The 20,692-nt window shown below is 35.8% G+C and overlaps 1 long non-coding RNA gene across 1 annotated transcript in view; it reads right to left on the minus strand.

Annotated features, from left to right (window-relative positions):
• Positions 1–20,692, minus strand: part of LOC129392085 (uncharacterized) — a 344,173-nt gene that overhangs the window by 70,322 nt on the left and 253,159 nt on the right. Inside the window, exon 4 of the long non-coding RNA XR_008617229.1 lies at positions 14,464–14,569. This is a non-coding gene — a long non-coding RNA (uncharacterized lncRNA). The remainder of the gene's footprint in view (positions 1–14,463; positions 14,570–20,692) is intronic.

Here is a 20,692-nt window from a genome sequence, read left to right on the forward strand (position 1 = left end):
TCTCTCCCGTTGCGGAGCACAGGCTCCGGACGCGCAGGCTCAGCGGCCATGGCTCACGGGCCCAGCCGCTCCGCGCCATGTGGGATCTTCCCGGCCCGGGGCACGAACCCGTGTCCCCTGCATCGTCAGGCGGACTCTCAACCACTGCGCCACCAGGGAAGCCCCATGACATTTTTTTTTTCTTAGATTCCATATATATGTGTTAGCATACGGTATTTGTTTTTCTCCTTTTGACTTACTTCACTCTGTATGACAGACTCCAGGTCCATCCACCTCACTACAAATAACTCAATTTCGTTTCTTTTTATGGCTGAGTAATATTCCATTGTATATATGTGCCACATCTTCTTTATCCATTCATCTGTTGATGGACACTTAGGTTGCTTCCATGTCCTGGCTATTGTACATACAGCTGCAAGGAACATTTTGGTACATGACTCTTTTTGAATTATGGTTTTCTCAGGGTATATGCCCAGTAGTGGGATTGCTGGGTCGTATGGCCAGCAACTGCTAAATCTTAGTGAAAGGAGGACATGCAGGTGGTTCACTGCACTATTCTTACAATTTTTTTATCAGAAGATTTGATATTTTTTCAGCTTCTGAACATTGGGAAAATAATTATTCTTTAATTGTGTAAAGCATGAAAATTGAAAGACAGCTATGTTAAAATTTAAAATTCCCTATCAATTTAAGATGCATATTGAACTATTTACAGGTAAAATAATGTCTTTTGAGATTTTCTTTAAAATACTTCAGTTTAAAAAGAAAGTGAGGGAATAAAACAAAATTGGCAAAATTATTAGAGGTACGTGATGAGTATGTGGAGGCTTATTCTATTTAAAAGCTAATTTTCTGAATGGCTCATTAAAATAATATTTCACCATGTTGGGGTTTTTTTATTTCATTTTAAACTATAGCTTCTAAAGCAGTTTTGGATACAATTTTTGGTATGTAAATAAAAATTTAGAGTCAAGTAATGGCAGGTACATAAAGTAACATTTTCTGGCATTATTCAGAAATTGTTTAAAGGTAACCTCCAGGCAACTTCTGGCTGTCTTCCAGATTCACAAGAAGAATAAAAGATGTTGAAAGTCTTTAAGCTTAAGAGCATGCATTTTGAAAATGAGAAAGCCACACTTTGGTAATTGTGAATGGTACTGTCTTCTCATATAGGAAATATTCTAGTTCTAGGGTAGCATTCTGTTGATGTTAGATGGTTGAAATAAAGACTATTATCAGAAGATGGAATTCATTACACTCACTATTTTTTTTTAATAAATTTATTCATTTTTTTATTTTTGGCTGTGTTGGGTCTTCTTTGCTGCACACGGGCTTTCTCTAGTTGTGGCGAGCGGGGTCTTCTCTCTTCGTTGTGATGCGCGGGCTTCTCATCACGGTGGCTTCTCTTGTTGCGGAGTACAGGCTCTAGGCACGTGGACTTCAGTAGTTGTGGCACGTGGGCTCAGTAGTTGTGGCTCACGGGCTCTAGAGCGCAGGCTCAGTAGTTGTGGCGCACGGGCCTAGTTGCTCCGCGGCATGTGAGATCTTCCCGGACCAGGGCTCGAACCCATGTCCCCTGAATTGGTAGGCGGATTCTTAACTACTGTGCCACCAGGGAAGTCCCACAGTCACTATTTTTATACTTCTCTAAATATACCCTTTCTGAAGTCAAATTTGGCATGTCCTATTATACTGCATTACCATGGCAAATTATCAAAGTAATTTTTTCTTTCTATAAAAATTAGTGTTCATAATATAACAAAGTTCTTTGTACTTAGCCAGATACAGAATGAAAAGATCTGTTCCACAAAATTCCATAAAAAAATAAAATACAAAAGGTAAGAATTTGTGTTTCATAAATACTTATTATTTCAATAATGCAGGAACTGGATATAACTCTTTTCCAATCAGGTGCTAAATTTTAAAGCATTGTATAAAGAATTTTGAAAGAATTATATCTATGTACAGGCCTCGATTTCAATTTTATAGGAAATATAGCCCTTATATGACAAGATTTTCTGTCAAGTCTTGGCACACATCCTATGCAATCTTCAGTTGATATTTTCATCTTTTTTCCTTCCCGTTCCTGACATATATTTAGAATGTTGACCCAGAGTGGAAAAGACATTCTTGCACTCTCTGTACACCCAGCTCAGATACAAGAGGCATTTAAAATATCTGTCTATAAAAGCAAAACAAAAATCAATAACAAAAGCAAAGGCATTTAATGAGAAAGACTTACAATGTCAAAACATATAAATCAAGTTTTTGCAGATTATGTCTCTTCGCTTCCAACATTTCTAGGTAAATATTTTTAAATTTTAATTATCTGTAAATTTTGTTCATATATTGGTGATTATTCAGATATTTCCTGAGATACAGTCTATAGCAATAATTTTTTTGAAAGATTATGATGGAAATCAATATTCAAAAGTAAGTATTATGTCTATTCTAAGATCAAACAAATTATAATTTTATAACTTCTCTTTTGTAACATCTCTGCCAAAATTTTCCTTCATTATTGCATAAAATCAAGGTCTTGTTAATATAAATTATTTGTGGGTTAACTCTAAAATACCTCCTTGTATTACCTATCACCCATAAATAATCCTATAAATATCATTTTAAATAATCATTTAGTAAATGACTATTTAGAAAAATAAAGTATTTTGTAGAATATTCTTATCATTAAATGTTAAAACTGGTGTTGGATTTTGACATAAAGCATGCTACACTGAAAAATAAAAAGCCTTGGTTCCAAGCCATCTGCTTCACAGTTCATAAATATATTTGCATTAGTAATCCTAATTGGGGGACACTGATGTCCAAGAAGATACATCAAAACAAGAATTCTAGTTTCACATTTCTTAGAATGACAAGAATAATGAGTGTATATACTATCCTAATATTGGTTTCATACAATTTTAATATAGGTTTGAATTTTCTGAATAATGTTTAGCATCTGTCTGCATCCCCCTTGCTCGTATTTTAAACAAGCTATTGAATTTACATTTGCAGTTCAAAAGAAAATCGTGTAGAGGGAATGAGTGTGTTAAGTAAGGTTCCAAATATCTCCAATCAAATAATGACCTTAATCTTATAGGAGGGAGATGTTGGACTCCATGGAAGGGCTTGAGACTCTCTCCCTGAAGATTTTCCTCTCAACATGAGCAAGTATCTTTGCTGTCAGTTTTCTTTTCCTTTTTTCTTTCCTACTCCTAGCCCTCTATGGGTCAAGGCTGTAGAAGGTAGTTTTTTTCCCCCAACTATGAATATCGTAGAGGAATTAGAAAGGTGGTAAGAACACTTGTTCATGCTCATGTGTCCAAAAGTGCTTGAACTTTGAGGCAGCTGCATCAAGCCTCTTCAATATGAAAAAACAAAACAAAACAAAAAACATTAACGTCTATTCTGAATTCTCTCAGATTCTCCAGAAGAACGAAAATTTGACAGACTTTCAAGAATCAGAAAACAAAGTATCTATGATAATCCTATTTTATTTAGGACATCCACATTTAATCTGCCCATTCGACAAAAATTTTATTGAAATTTACTATGAGCCACACACTCTACTAGACACTGAAATATGCATTGGTGCACAACACAGCCATGGTCTTTGTCCTTGAGAAGTTTAAAATCTAGGAAGAGAGTTCACACTGAATGAATAAAGACAGGTGAGATGCATATTATAAAGTGAGGGTGAAGGTTGTTAGGAAAGTGTACACACGGCAGATTAATGTAATCTGTAGCATAGAGGTGGGGGTTACCTGAAGAAGTGAGACTTCAGGGAAAAGGCTAGAGGATAAGTAGAACATTGTTGGGGGAAGAAGTGAAGAGCATAAATAAAAGCTGGAGATTATAATTAATAGTGGAGAAAATATGTCAGGAAACATGCTAAAATGATCTTCTGTCATTTACAAAACAAACAAAACCTCTTTTATTAGACTTTGTGCATAAAATGGTCCATTAAATCATATATTCAATGAAAGATGACAACTTGAAAGATCAAATACAACCATGTATTTCTAAGCCCTAACTCTAAAAGGAAAAATGCAGTGGACCAATGATAATGTGGTATTGATATATTTCTGTAACTAACAATCTCTTTTTTACTAATATTCTGAATACTGCCAGAATAATTACAATCATGACAATTTCAAGGATATTTAATTATTAATTTTGCTTTACTTAAAACTTAATTACTTAACTTTCTAGCATTTCTTAATCTGGAAATTAATCACATGAAACCATTCTAAATGGAAAAATTGATATATCCTTTGAGTGGAAAAATAACTGAACTACATGTATAAGCATTAACGGAAAGTAAAAGTTGAATTTGTTTTGATCTTTTTAATTAGATATTTATTGAAATTGGAGAACTTTAATTTTTTATTTGTGTTGAATTTAACTCTTTTAAAATTGTGTATTTACACAGCAGCTCCTTCTGCAATGAAAGTTAATGATATTTTCAAACTGTATTTTAAATTCTTATCAACATGAAATTTTTATTTATGGTAATTATTTTATTTTTAATATTAAAAACATTTTTATGAATACAGAGATTTTTAAAAATAAGCAAATCATAAGCACACAGCTCAAGAAATTGTTACAAAGTGTATATGCCCATAGAACCATGAGTCAGATCAAGAAATAGAAGGTACAAGAACCCCAGGAGTGCCACACAGATCACTCTCCACCTCTACCATGCCATCCTTCCCAAAGGTAAGCAATCATTCTGACTTCTATAAGACCAATTACTCATGCCTGTTTTTGAACTTCATTTATACTGAAGCACACAGTATGATAACTGATAATAATAAAAATATGGAATATCAAAGCTTGTACTATGTAGCTTTTCTTTTTACTTTCAATGCTTTTATTTTGTTTATTATTTCAAAGTTTAATTTATTTGGCTTCTATTTCATTTGCATGACTAACGGGGCTGTGTAAGGAGCTGTGTATAGAGACTTTTATAGTATCTTTGTAAATATCAGGAGTGCATTACACTTGTTGGAATAGAGCTCTTAGCCAAAGAACATAATTTTCCTCTCTGGCATCCGTCAAATTCCTCCAATCAGTAAAGAGCAGCAAATGAAAGAGAAGGTCAGAAACCTGATATGCTGCTAATTTTCTATTGGCTGATATGAGTAAATTAAAGAAATTCCTTAAAGTTTTATTGAGATGAAAAGCTTACAGTTACTCAAGGGTTGATAGAAGGTAATTTGTTTCAAATATTTAACATTAAGATGTTTTTGAGGCATTTAATATTGTTAGTCAGCAAATTCTTAAACATGCTTAATTGTGAATCTGTGGTGCTGACAGGTATGCTAATTTTGATATTCTATATATAAATTAACACAAAAGTGTGTACTCAAGAGTTCTCTTAAAATTAAGTTCTCTTAAAATAATATATGTGTTTTTCAGAGATACCGACTTTATTATTTTGTGCCAATTGTGTCTATATGGTTTGTAGACAAGAGAATGAGGCCTCTATCTGCTTCTTCCTGTCAAGCTATAGAGAACTTTGGTGGGGAAAACTCTGTCTTAGCTGACTTCACTTTTCATCTATTTTTGTAAAATGTTCAGAGTGATTATGCAATGACAGAAACAGCTTTCTTACAGAAAAAGAGAGAATGGAATTTAAAAGAAAAATAACCTCTTTGCCCTGTGTGGTTCAACACAGAAAGCCAAATAGAAGTTTTCCTACATGTACACACACACGTCCATCATCTGCACAATACTTGAGACAATTTCTTTCACCATTAGTGGCTTCTTCACTTAAAAGGTAAAAGTCATTTTCCACAAAGAAACGTGGAAGAACAAAAAAATCATTTTATGCCATTGAAGTTTCAAGACTTATAAATATATCTTTGGATGTCCTAAAGTATTCTTTTTTTTAACTCTCAGAGCTTTAGCCCCTGGGTAACATTTTCTTTCATGCTTTTTTTTTTTTTTTTGCGGTACACGGGCCTCTCACTGTTGTGGCCTCTCCCGTTGCGGAAACCTGTGTCCCCTGCATCGGCAGGCGGACTCTCAACCACTGTGCCACCAGGGAAGCCCTCTTTCATGCTTTTATGTGTATATGAACTTATCCCAATTTATCCAAAAATTCTGTTTAATCCAGATCAATAATTTAACATACTTAATTACAACAGTAATAATGTTATAATTCAATAAAATGTACTGATAATAAAGCAATAGTAAAAGGAATTTTCAAGTTTAATTAAATAACATTTCAGTACACTAAAATTTTTCAATCTTATCTTTATAAATGATTAAAAATGTAATGCATATATTTATAATTATTGTCTTATATACCAATTTTAAATCTTTTTTAACGCTTTGTTTTCATGGAAGTTTGGACCATATTTTAATTTGTTTAATTATTTATTCTTGTATAAAACAAGAATAAATTGAATAAAAGAACCCCCAGAGTCTAAGTTCCTGAAGGCTTGGACCCTGACTTGTTCCTCTTTGTATGTTCAGTGTCTGGTTCATTGAAGACAATGATTTTCACTAATATGTTAATTCCACAAATATGGACTGAATACTTACTATGTGATTGATGTTATATCAGGCACTGGAGTGCAACTAAGAACAAGACAGAGAAGAGTACTGCTACTATGAAATCAAAATTATAATATGTGTTCTTGAATTCAATTAAATACTCATCTCTACCAGTTGAGGGGGCTAACATTGTTAATTTTAGATCTTACTTGAGAAATGAGCATTGGAATTTAATAAAATATTTAACTCCAAAATAATTTTTTTAATGAAATAACTGTATATAGTGAGAAATACAGAAAGGATTACAGAAAAAGGAATGCATATTTGTTTGGAATAATAATTAGCCCTCTATTGTTATAGATATTGATATATTCTAGGTTATCCAGTGGATTCATAAACTACCTGAAAAAGAGTGGGTTAACAAAAAATAACATCTCATTTACATACATGTTCACATAATTTTCTAATCACATGTCCCAACCTCTTTACCTGAATGTTACTCATTTTCATCAAGTAAATGGTACTTGTGGACTCACGAAGATGATGAAATATGTTCAAAATTTGCAAACTACACCAAATTCTTAAATAACTTCAGCAAATTACTCTATATAGCAGTGAAAGAAATTGAAAACAAACAGAATATCACTTATTTTAATCCCTTTTTACTGATTATTAAAGTTGTATATATTTATTATACAAAATTTGGAAAAGCAGAAAAATATATATTACTCATTATCCTATCACTCAAGATAATGGCATCATTTCAGTCATCGTGTGTGTGTGTGTGTGTGTGTGTGTGTGTGTGTGTTTGTATAAAATACAACATTGGATTGAATCTATGTGTTCTGTTTTTTTTTTTAACTGTAAAAAATATATTTATTGATGCTGGTGGGAATATAAATTAGTACAATCACTTTGTAGAATTACAGTTGAAGTTGTACACACTCTTTGAGCTTGTAATTCCACTCCAGCATAAACCCTAGAGAAATGCACTGGAATGTATACTAAGAGATATGTCTAAGGATGTTCACAGAAGCAATTTTTGGTAAAGCAAAAACTGTTAACCAGCTAACTGTCCATCAACAGGAGACTAGAAATGGAAATTTTAGTGTATCCAAATAATGGAATATTACACAGTGCTGAAACTGACTAATATAAAGCATCACTCATTATGGATCAATTTCACAATCAAAATGTGGGGTGAAAAAAGGCAAATTGTAGAATACATACATTATGCTGCTATTTATGTGAAGGTTGAAAGCACGTGTTTTATTTAGGTGTGCAAACATATGTAAAAAATGTATGAAAATTAAGGGCAGTGATAACTCTGAAGCTCAGGTTATAGTAGTTACCTAGGGTGAGAGGGCAGGAGGGAAAGAAACACTGGTTGGTAATGTTTTACGTTTTTAAAGTGGAAGGTGAGTACACACATATTTAAATTCCTTTTTGTATATATTACATATTACATCATAAAATTTTTCATAAAATATAAAAATGCATTTGGATAGATCACAACAAAGTCTTAAGAGCAAATAATAAAAGTGTTGCTTCTGCACGGGGTCCTCTGCTCCAAGCTGCTGATCATATTTTTCCTTTCCCCTGAAGACCATGCTCAGGGTTGTTCAATCAAACTTGTGACCCCCATTGCCTCAGTGCTGGCCACCTCCTTCCTGCCCTCGTGATGTAGTATGTAGCTTAAACTATTCTTACAGGAAAATTTGTAGTCTTAAAATGCATTTTTAAAAGATGAAAATATCAATCAATGATCTAAGTTTAGCTCAAAAAGTTTAAAAATAAGAGCAAATTAAGCACAAAGATAATAGAAAAATAAAATATTAAAGATATCAGAAATTAATAGAACAGGATTCCCTTTTCTCCACATCCTAGCCAACACTTGTTATTTGTTGCCTTTTTGATAATAGCCATCCTGACAGGTGTGAGGTGATATGTCATTGTGGTTTTCATTTGCATTTTCCTGATAATTAGTAATATTGAACATCTTTTCATGTGTCTGTTGGCCAGTATATGTCTTCTTTGGAAAAATGCCTATTCAGGTCCTCTACCCATTTTTTAATCAGGTTGTTTGTTTTTTTTCATATTGAGCTGTCTGAGTTCTTTGTACATTTTGAATATTAACCCCTTATCAGATATATTGTTTGCAAACATCTTCTCCCATTCAGTAGGTGGCCTTTTCATTTTTTGATAGATTCGTTTGCTGTGCAAAACCTTTTTAGTTTGATGTAGCCCCATTTGTTTATTTTTGCTTTTGCTTTCCTTGCCTGAGGACACATAGCCTGATAAATATTGCTAAGACCGATGTCAAAGGGTGTACAGCCTATGTTTTCTTCTAGGATTCTTATGCTTTCAGGTCTTACATTTAAGTTTTTAATACATTTTGAGTTTATTTTTGCATATGGTGTGAGAAAGTACGTTGGTTTCTTTTGCACATAGCTGTCCAGTTTTCCCAACACCATTTATTGAAGGGGCTATCTTTTTCCCATTGTATATTCTTGCTTCCTTTGTCACAGATGTCATAGACCATATAAGTATGGGTTCATTTCTGAGCTCTCTATTCTGTTCCATTGATCTATGTGTCTGTTTTTGTGCCAGTAGCATACCACTTTGATTACCAGAGCTTTGTAGTTTAGTTTGAAATACATAAAGAAATATTATGAACAACTTTGTGCAACTCTGTTTTTATCATTTACAAATTATTAAAAATAAAATTCTCTAAAATGAGAATAATCAAAATAGTTATTTTCAATTATTTGAAGGACTAGAATGTTATAATTTGATTTTTTTTCTCATTGACACTAAGAGCTAAAACTAGGAATGGTGAAATAAAACAATACAGAAATATATTTAAGCTTACTCTGAGAATTTAAAGAGTCACATTTCTTCATCAGAGAAAGTACCCACAGCTAGGTTGGAAAACCTGAGAGGGATAATCAAGTTCATAACATTTTTGCAATTAAGAAGGTCTGAGAATCTGATAAAAGCTTTGGACATTCTTCACAAATGAATACACATATGGATATATACATGTAATTTAACATCAGGAAGCCTCTTCATGGACTCATTAGTTAGAAAGACCTATGGTAGAAGATATCAATTATCAGGTGAAGAAATGAAGCTTTAAGATACATATCTACTCTAAGGTAATTCTCACATTCTAAATAAATGGGTAAATAACGTCTAAATGCTCTTCTATACGGTTGAAAGTTAATGTATGAATTATTTAATTATCTTATCATATTAGCACCTGCCCTATTTAAATACAATTCAGAATGTTCTCAAAGAATAACTGAAACATTTTTTTACTAAGAATTATTTACATTAATATCCTGGTGGTCTATCAAATAATATCAATAGTACTGCCCAAGATGGAATAAGCCTTGATTTCTCTTGAATCTCCATGGCAAAGGGTAAAATGGAATAAATATAGTTAGTATATGCAAACGTGTTCCCTTGAAGGTTAAAGAAACACTTTAAGAAATAATCGTAAAATTATCGTGTCCACTTAATAAAAACTAAAATACAAAGAATAGGTCAGCTATAATCTTCCAAATTTCTGGTCATCAGAAAGAAAGTTGTAGTGTATTTCTACTGTGAAAGTAAACACAAAGCAAAAGTTAAGATGTATTTACAGGAGAAATTGTTAAGAAGAAAAAAAGCAGCCAAGAACTAGAATGATCAGTCTTCTTCATAACTAGGTTGAAAATATCTAACAGGAATGTGTGTTGTCAAATGTGTGTTGAGTATTCCAAGAAAATGGAGGCATAGTTTAGAAGAATTTCTGTAAGATTTTTTACAACAGGATGCTGCAAAACCTGATTTCAAAGACTAGAAATTTCAATTGCAACATACATGATTTTTTCATTCCTTATACTGATTTCAGTGTGCAAAGAGTAGAACCTTAAATACACATAGCATTTGCTTTTGTACATTTAATATGTCTGACCTTTACACCACATGAGTTTACAATTTAATTATATGATGGTACTAGCAAGAATACAAAATAAAATCACTCAATAGTAAAACACACATACAATATAATGTTGCACACTGTGAAATATAGCCAATATTACCCAGTATGACTCCTCAAGCATTTGAGAAACCATTCAACAGAATTACAGCTTTTGAGAGCAGAGAGATTTTTAAGAGCAAATAAGGTCAAAATTTCATTAAGGGGCATGAAACACAGCCTGAAATTATTAATCAATATAGACTATAAATCCTGTGACAGTAACTCTTAGCAGTTAAAGCAAACATTTGCATAACATTTCACTTAAGATAGATCAAAATAATAATAGAATTATTTGAGTTCTGCCAAAGGATTTCATTCCAAATAAGATATTTTGGTGAAAGAGTGATGGCATGAAAAATGTCTCATATTTGTACTTTAGTAAAGATTTCTAAGTACTTTGGAAATGAAGACCATACTATAGAATGAAGGAAATGCATATTGATTTTGACTTTTAGTGTAATACTTTTACATGAGAAAGCAATATTTCCCAGTATCCAGGTCTGAATTAACATCTTACAGGTTGTTTCTTATCTATTGTTGCTGGAATAATAAACCATTTCAAAACTTAGTGGCTTAAAACAACAGGGATGTATTATTTTCATATTTCTAAAGTTGACTGGGCTCTTTTTCTGCTCCATATGGGTCTACTGGGGTCACTCTGAAGTTGTGTTCAACTACACAGGCTGGGCTGGAAAGTCCAAGAATGCTTCTCTTATTAATTATTTCGTCCTTGGAGTTGACTGCTTCAGTCAACTCAGTTATTCTCATTGTTGTCAGCTCTTCATGTGATGTTGCATCCTCCAGGGCCTCTCCACAAGACCTCTCTCCAGCAGGAGAGCTGGACTAACTTATAAAATGGCTGCTGAGTTCCAAGAGGGAGAATTCTGAGAGGGTAAGTCTCAGTGTGGAAGAACATGTACACGTCAAATCTCTGCTTGCATCACTCATTGACCAAAACTTTGATATGACCAAGCCCAGAATCATTGTGTGAGGGCATTACAAAAGACATAAATGTGAGGGGGAGGAGGCATATTTATTGCTTTTTCTCAACATAATAGCCTCCACACATGAGATATCTTTTTACATGCACATAGAGTCTATGAGATTAAATTTCCATTTTACTGCATCACTCTGTGATAAGAAGAAAAAATCCTGTTATCCACTTACACATCAAACAAAAACAATTCTGTAAATAAGAAATACTGCAGGTGAAGAGGACTTCATTTTTAAAAAACAATTGTCACTTTTTAATAAAATCCAGAAGAGTATGTCTAAAATCAACTGTTAAAGTGGATTTTAAAAAATAACAAAATCAGGGACTTCCCTGGTGGCGCAGTGGATAGGACTCTGCACTCCCAATGCAGGAGGCTTGGGTTCAATCCCTGATCAGGGAACTAGATCTTGCATGTATGCCACAACTAAGAGTTCGCATGCTGCGACGAAGAGTTCTCATGCTGCAACTAAGAAGTCTGCATGCCACAACTACAAGATCCTGCATGCTGCAACTAAGACCTGACACAGCCAAAATAAACAAACAAACAAATAAATAAATAAATAAATAAATATTTTTAAAAGATAAATAAAGAACAACAAAACCAATTACCACATGTGCATTTTGTAAGAATCATTTTCCCAGACACTTAGAACCATATATTTTCCCTCCTAAGAAATAGTTTCTAAACAAAAAGAAAGCCCAATTAACAAAGCCAGGGTTTTAAAAACCGAATTCACTCAGAACGTCTTCTTGTTGTTTATGAGAACAGCAAATAATAATAATGCATACGAAAATGAAAAGTAAACTAAACATAGTGACTGATGATTCCACTGAAAACAACCAAATATCTTAAATTAGCCTAAATGCATTGATAAGCTTAAATAAAACATTAAGTGCAATCGGACCAAAAATTAAGTAAAGAAAGGAACTGCCAACTAAAAATTGGTACTTGCCATTTGCCTCTACAAGGATTAAGTCACTAACCACTGCAGTGGTTAGTGGACTTTCAACACCCCCTGAAAGGAGTTAAGGGTGGATATTGGGAATGAGGCACTCTGTGCTCTGGGAAAATCTGGCAGAACAGAGCTTCAGATAGTTAGATATTTTCAGGAGAAGATTTTATGAGCCCAAATTCTTGCATCTCCTCATGTCTAGAAAAGCACTAAAATCATTGACGGTGTCATCTGCTCCTTGTGACTAGCAGCAAGCCTCTGGCAACATGTGTGCTTGACTGCACATATGCCCCCTTCACTAATATCAAATGTAACACTGACCTCTCCCCTACCTCTTTGGAGTCAGTATCTCAGAGGTATCTGAGATGCTGTTTCCTGGGCTACAGTCCTCATTTTGCCCCAAATAAGACTTAACTCACAACTCTCATGTTGTGCCTTTTTTTTTTTAAGTCAACTGAACCAAGATAAATTTCTGAGCACTTTATTTGACTTTTGTCTTGAGGTCACTTGATGAATGAGGTGAACTTAAACTTTGATATTTAAGGCCACAGGGGGACTTGAGAATAGTAAACAAAGCCTGTGGGTCTGCAACCTCATTATAGGAGTGAATTCAAAATAAATCAAACCCTACTCAAGAATCGTATAAGGAGAGTTTCTTGTCTTGAATTTTGATACTAAATAGAGAGGGGAAAATATCTTCCTCAAGAATCCCTAACCCCAAAATATTTCCTCAAAGTGGATTTGGCATGAAAATGCATACTACATGGGTGATCCAAGAAACTTTATGTGAAGAATTTAATGTAACCCTAGTAAACCTAGATTAATGCCCTAGGTTCCTGGAAGAAGCAAATTCTAGTATACTCTAGAGGAACCCATCTTCCTCTTAGAACTCAAAGGATTTTCACAGATAAACTTCCAAAAAATATAACCTCACAGTCAAACGTGAAAGGAAAACAAAGTACTATGAGTGAGACAGAGATGGCAAAGTCACACAGCAAAATACCCAGAAAGAGTTTTGGTACTATAATTATCAAAGTCTGAATAAATGAAAGGAATTGAAAGGCAATGATTGACAATGAAACTTTAAAATGTGACTAATTAAATTAAAAGTAATAATTAAAATTTCTACAAATGGTAACTATATTTGTTAAATTAAAGAAGCAATCAATGTATTTATAGGAAAGTAGATATAACTGAGTTTGAATAGTGATCATAAGATAGTATGGGCGATGCATGGATGACATGATTAAAAATGTGAAAAAGAGGTTAGAAGACATGAAGAGTCTAATGCATGACAATTCTGAGTTTCAGAATAAGAGGAGAGAATGAGGCAGCAGCAAGATTGGAAGAGGTAATGGCTGAGATGTTCCTGAACTGCTGAAATATCAAACATACAGATCTGAGAAGCTCTATGAATCCCAAGCAAGAGAAATAACAAGCTCAAACCTGGAGAGAAAAAAAGCTAAAGAAGTAAGAATTAGATGGTTAAAACAACTGTAATAAAGAGTGACTCCCTTTTTGATGTTTGTTGATGGCTTTCAAGTCCCACATCTGTACAAGCTGATAAGAAAGCCCAAGTGTTCTCTCCTTTGGCATCAGGAAGAAGTTCAAACTATGCAGTTCCATCCTTTATTCACGATAAAAGCCCAGTCAGTCTTTTTTCTCTGTTCGTTCAAGACATTTTTAGATCACCTTGGGAGCCTGCCCTGCTCTCTTCAGAAAGCCTCATTATGTGAGTAATAAACGTATTCACATCTTCTCGGGGCATGTGTGGCATCATCAGTCTCAACATCTGAACTAAATTTTGGGTGAAGGTTTATATTGCTTGTAGAGGATGCTGGCAAACTTGTGCTTTAGGCTGTGCTGGTTTGTGCTGCACTTATAAAATCCTACCAAGCTTCTGTTAGATTTAACCAACTGTCTCAGGTCAAGCTGCCATAACAAAATACCATAGACTTAAGCAATAGAAATTTATTTCTCACGGTTCTGGAGGCTGCAAAGTCCAAGATCAAGGCGCCAACCAATTTGGTTCCTGGTGAGAGCCCTCTTCTCGGACTGCAGATGGCTATCTTCTCACTGTGTCCTCACCTGGTGAAGAGAGAGGGAGAAAGTGAACTCTCTAGTATCTCTTTTTATAAGGACACTAATCCTATTGGATCAGGCCTCCATCTTTATTACCTCATTTAATCTTAATTAGCTCCTATAAATGCCTTATTTCCAAATACAGTCACAGATGAGAGTTGGGGCTTTAACACATGAATTTTAGGAAGACACAAACTTTAAGTTCACAATACCAAATTAAGTTGGAAGTTTTTGATAATGTTTAGAGAGAGGACCATAGGATTGGGGCCCTCCTTAAAATGGCTTGGGTAATGTATCTCAGCCTGGACCTGTGTGTTTCAGATTAAAGTATGTGTCTTATTCCAGTATAAGCAAAGACTGACATCAGGGTCAGGGGAGCAACACTTCCTGTGACGACTGAGTGTGTGTCTCAACCAGGCATTAGTCCCATTCTACAGAGTGTCCAGGGGAGAAAAACTGATACCCTGTGCAATATATGAGCCCATTGGATGACAGCTCACATGGAGGAAGAGAAATTGCAAAGTAGCATGCTGAGGTTATACTACTAAAAATAAATGGCTCACTAGGACCCTACAAAATGCCATTGTTGCTGCTGCTAGCTATGCTTCTGTTGCAACAAAGATCCTAATCCTCAGGGGTATAGGGAACACAGCCATGGTATCCCTGTGTAATAGCCACTGACATAACACTGGCAAAGTTTCCTAACCCTAACGATACTGATTTGAGGCTCTCCGCAGGGAGAAAGACAAATATGAGCAGAGTAGAGGTATATATACATATATATATAATATATATACAGTAACCATCAAAAAAGACAAAATAAAAAACCTGAATATAGGGTGAGGAAACAAATGAAAAAATGAAAACAAAGGAGGAGCTTCAAGATAGTGGAAGAGTAAGACGTAGAGATCACCTTCCTCCCCACAAATACATCAGAAATACATCTACATGTGGAACAACTCCTACAGAACACCTACTGAATGCTGGCAGAAGACCACAGACCTCCCAAAAGGCAAGAAACTCCCCACGTACCTGGGTAGGGAAAAAGAAAAAAGAAAAACAGAGACAAAAGATAGGGACGGGACCTACACCAGTGGGAGGGAGCTGTGAAGGAGGAAAGGTTTCCACACACTAGAAGCCCCTTCGCGAGCGAAGACTGCAGGTGGCGGAGGTGGGGGGAAGCTTCGGAGCCACGGAGGAGAGCACAGCAACAGGGGTGCAGAGGGCAAAGTGAAGAGATTCCCGCACAGAGGATCGGTGCAGACCAGCACTCACCAGCCCGAGAGGCTTGTCTGCTCACCTGCCGGGACGGGCGGGGCTGGGAGCTGAGGCTACAGCTTCGGAGGTCAGATCCCAGGGAGAGGACTGGGGTTGGCTGTGTGAACACAGCCTGAAGGGGCTAGTGCGCCACGGCTAGCTGGGATGGGGTCTCGGAAAAAGTTTGGAGCTGCCAAAGAGGCAAGAGACTTTTTCTTGCCTCTTTCTTTCCTGTTGCGTGAGGAGAGGGGATTAAGAACGCTGCTTAAAGGAGCTCCAGAGACGGGTGTGAGCCGTGGCTACCAGCGCGGACCCCAGAGACGGGCGTGAGCCGTGGCTATCAGCGCGGACCCCAGAGACGGGCATGGGATGCTAAGGCTGCTGCTGCAGCCACCAAGAAGCCTGTGTGCAAGCACAGGTCACTCTCCACACCTCCCCTCCCGGGAGCCTGTATAGCCCGCCACTGCCAGGGTCCCGTGATCCAGGGACAACTTCCCGGGAGAAAACACGGCATGCCTCAGGCTGGTGCAATGTCACACCAGCCTCTGCCGCCGCAGGCCTGCCCCACAACCGTACCCCTGCCTCCTACCAGCCTGAGTGAGCCAGAGCCCCCGAATCAGCTGCTCTTTAACCCCGTCCTGTCTGAGTGAAGAAAAGATGCCCTCAGGGGACCTACATGCAGAGGCAGGGCCAAATCCAAAGCTGAACCCCAGGAGCAGTGCGAACAAAGAAGAGAAAGGGAAATCTCTCCCAGCAGCCTCAGGAGCAGCGGATTAAATCTCCACAGTCAACTTCATGTACGCTGCATCTGTGGAATACCTGAATAGACAATGAATCATCCCAAATTTAGGAGGTAGACTTGGGAGAAACTATATATATATATATATATATATATATATATGTATGTATATATTTTTTCCCTTTTTCTCTTTTTGTCAGTGTGTATGCATATGCTTCTGTGTGTGTGATTTTGTCTGCATAGCTTTGCTTTTACCGTTTGTCTTAGGGTTCTGTCTGTCCGTTTATTTGTTTTGTTTTGTTTTAGTATCATTTTCAGCGCTTCTTATCATTGGTGGATTTCTTTTTTGGTTTGGTTGTTCTTTCTTTTTTTTTAATTATTAAAACAATTTTTTTAAATAATTATTTTCTGTTTCTTACATTAATAACATTTTAATTTAATTTTATTATATTTTATTTTATTTTACTCTATCTTTTTCTTTCTTTGTTTGTTTTCTTCTCCATTTTATTGTGAGCCATGTGGATGACAGGCTCTTGGTGCTCCAGCCAGGCATCAGGGCTGTGCCTCGTCGGTGGGAGAGCCAAGTTCAGGACACTGGTCCACCAGAGAACTCCCAGAGAAAACAGCGAAAAACTCCCAGAGATCTCCATCTCAACGTCAAGACCCAGCTCAACTCAACGACCAGCAAGCTACAGTGCTGGACACCGTATGGCAAACAACTAGCAAGACAGGAACACAACCCCATCCATTAGCAGAGAGGCTGCCTAAAATCATAATAAGGTCACAGACACCCCAAAACACACCACCAGGCGTGGATGTGCCCACCAGAAAGAAAAGATCCAGCCTGATCCATCAGAACACAGGCACTAGTCCCCTCCACCAGGAAGCCTACACAATCCACTGAACCAACCTTAGCCACTGGGGGCAGACACCAAACACAACGGGAACTACAAACCTGCAGCCTGCAAAAAGGAGACCCCAAACACAGTAAGTTAAGCAAAATGAGAAGACAGAGAAACACACAAACAAGGAAAAACAACAAATAACATACAGGGGGTCCCCATAAGGTTAACAGCTGATCTTTCAGCAGAAACTCTGCAAGCCAGTCATCCAAAGTCTTGGAAATGGAATGGAGAAAATAAAAGAAACGTTTAACAAGGACTTAGAAGAACTAAAGAGCAAACAAACAATGATGAACAACACAATAAATGAAATTAAAAATTCTCTAGAAGGGATCAATAGCAGAATAACTAAGGCAGAAGAACGGATAAGTGACCTGGAAGACAAAATAATGGAAATAACTACTGCAGAGCAGAATAAAGAAAAAAGAAGGAAAAGAATTGAGGACGGTTTCAGAGACCTCAGGGACAATATAAAATGCAGCAACATTCGAATTGTAGGGGTCCCAGAAGAAGAAGAGAAAAAGAAAAGGACTGAGAAAATATTTGAAGAGATTATAGTTGAAAACTTCCCTAATATGGGAACAGAAATAGTGAATCAAGTCCAGGAAGCACAGAGAGTCCCATACAGGATAAATCCAAGGAGAAACGCACCAAGACACATATTAACCAAACTATCAAAAATTAAAAACAAAGAAAAAATATTAAAAGCAACAAGGAAAAACAACAAATAACATACAGGGGGTCCCCAAGATTTGACAGAGAAATTAAAAGCTTTACAGACAAGCAAAAGCTAAGAGAATTCAGCACCACCAGACAAGCTTTACAACAAATGCTAAAGGAACTTCCTAGACGGGAAACACAAGAGAAGGAAAAGACCTACAATAACAAACCCAAAACAATTAAGAAAATGGTAATAGGAACATACCTATCGATAATTACCTTAAATGTAAATGGATGAAATGCTCCAACCAAAAGACATAGACTGGCTGAATGGATACAAAAACAAGACCCGTATATATACTGTCTACAAGAGACCCACCTCAGACCTAGGGACACATAAGACTGAAAGTGAGGGCATGGAAAAAGATATTCCATGCAAATGGAAGTCAAAAGAAAGCTGGAATAGCAATTCTCATATCAGAAAAAATAGACTTTAAAACAAAGACTATTAAAAGAGACAAAGAAGGACAATACATAATGATCAAGGGATCGATCCAAGAAGAAGATATAACAATTGCAAATATTTATGCACCCAACATAGGAGCACCTTAATATATAAGACAAAAACTAACAGCCATAAAAGGGGAAATCGACAGTAACACAATCATAGTAGGGGATTTTATCACCCCACTTTCACCAATGGAAAGATCATCCAAAATGAAACTAAATAAGGAAACACAAGCTTTAAGTGATACATTAAACAAGATGGACTCAATTGATATTTATAGGACATTCCATCCAAAAACAACAGAATACACTTTCTTCTCAAGTGCTCATGGAACATTCTCCAGGATAGATCATATCTTGGGTCACAAATCAAGCCTTGGTAAATTTAAGAAAATTGAAATCATATCAAGTATCTTTTCTGACAACAACGCTATGAAACTAGATATCAATTACAGGAAAAATATCTCTAAAAAATACAAACACATGGAGGCCAAACAAAATACTGCTAAATAAGCAAGAGGTCACTGAAGAAATCAAAGAGGAAATCAGAAAATACCTAGAAACAAATGACAATGAAAACATGACGACCCAAAACCTGTGGGATATAGAAAAAGCAGTTCTAAGAGGGAAGTTTAAAGCAACACAATCCCACCTTAAGAAACAAGAAATATCTCAAATAAACAACCTAAGGTTACACCTAAAGCAATTAGAGAAAGAAGAACAAAAAAAACCCAAAGTTAGCAGAAGGAAAGAAATCATAAAGAGCAGATCAGAAATAAATGAAAAAGAAATGAAGGAAATGAGAGCAAAGACCAATAAAACTAAAAGCTGGTTCTTTGAGAAGATAAACAATATTGATAAACCATTAGCCAGACTCATCAAGAAAAAAAAGGGAGAAGACTCAAATCAATAGAATTAGAAATGAAAAAGGAGAAGTAACAACTGACACTGCAGAAATACAAAGGATCATAAGAGATTACTACAAGCAAATATATGCAAATAAAATGGACAACCTGGAAGAAATGGAAAAATTATTAGAAATGTACATCCTTCTGAAACTGAATCAGGAAAAAATAGAGAATAGAACAGACCAATCACAAGCACTGAAATTGAAACTGTGATTAAAAATCCTCCAACAAACAAAAGCCCAGGACCAGATGGCTTCACAGGCGAATTCTATCAAACATTAGAGAAGAGCTAACACCTATCCTTCTCAAACTCTTCCAAAAGATAGCAGAGGGAGGAACACTCTCAAACTCATTCTACGAGGCCACCATCACCCTGATACCAAAACCAGACAAAGATGTCCCAAAAAGGAAACTACAGACCAATACCAGAAAGTAGGCATAGAGGGAACTTTCCTCAATATAATGAAGGCCATATATGACAAACTCACAGCCAATATCGTCCTCAATGGTGAAAAACTGAAACCATTTCCACGAAGATTAGGAACAAGACAAGGTTGCCCACTCTCAGCACTATTATTCAACATAGTTTTGGAAGTTTTATCCACAGTAGTCAGAGAAGAAAAAGAAATAAAAGGAATACAATTTGGAAAAGAAGAAGTAAGGCTGTCACTGTTTGCAGAAGACATGATACTATACATAGAGAATCCTAAAGATGCTACCAGAAAACTACTAGATCTAATCAATGAATTTGATAAAGTAGCAGGATACAAAATTAATGCACAGAAATCTCTTGCATTCCTATACACTAATGATGAAAAATCTGAAAGTGAAATTAAGAAAACACTCCCATTTACCATTGCAACAAAAAGAATAAAATATCTAGGAATAAACCTACCTAAGGAGACAAAAGACTTGTATGCAGAAAACTATAAGACACTGATGAAAGAAATTAAAGATGATACAAATAGGTGGAGAAATATACCATGTTCTTGGATTGGAAGAATCAACATTGTGAAAATGACTCTACTACCCAAAGCAATCTACAGATTCAATGCAATCCCTATCAAACTACCACTAGCATTTTTCACAGAACTAGAACAAAAAATTTCACAATTTGTATGGAAACACAAAAGACCCCAAATAGCAAAAGCAATCT

Source organism: Physeter macrocephalus, chromosome 4 (assembly GCF_002837175.3).
Source record: "Physeter macrocephalus isolate SW-GA chromosome 4, ASM283717v5, whole genome shotgun sequence".
Classification (NCBI taxonomy): Eukaryota; Metazoa; Chordata; class Mammalia; order Artiodactyla; family Physeteridae; genus Physeter; species Physeter macrocephalus.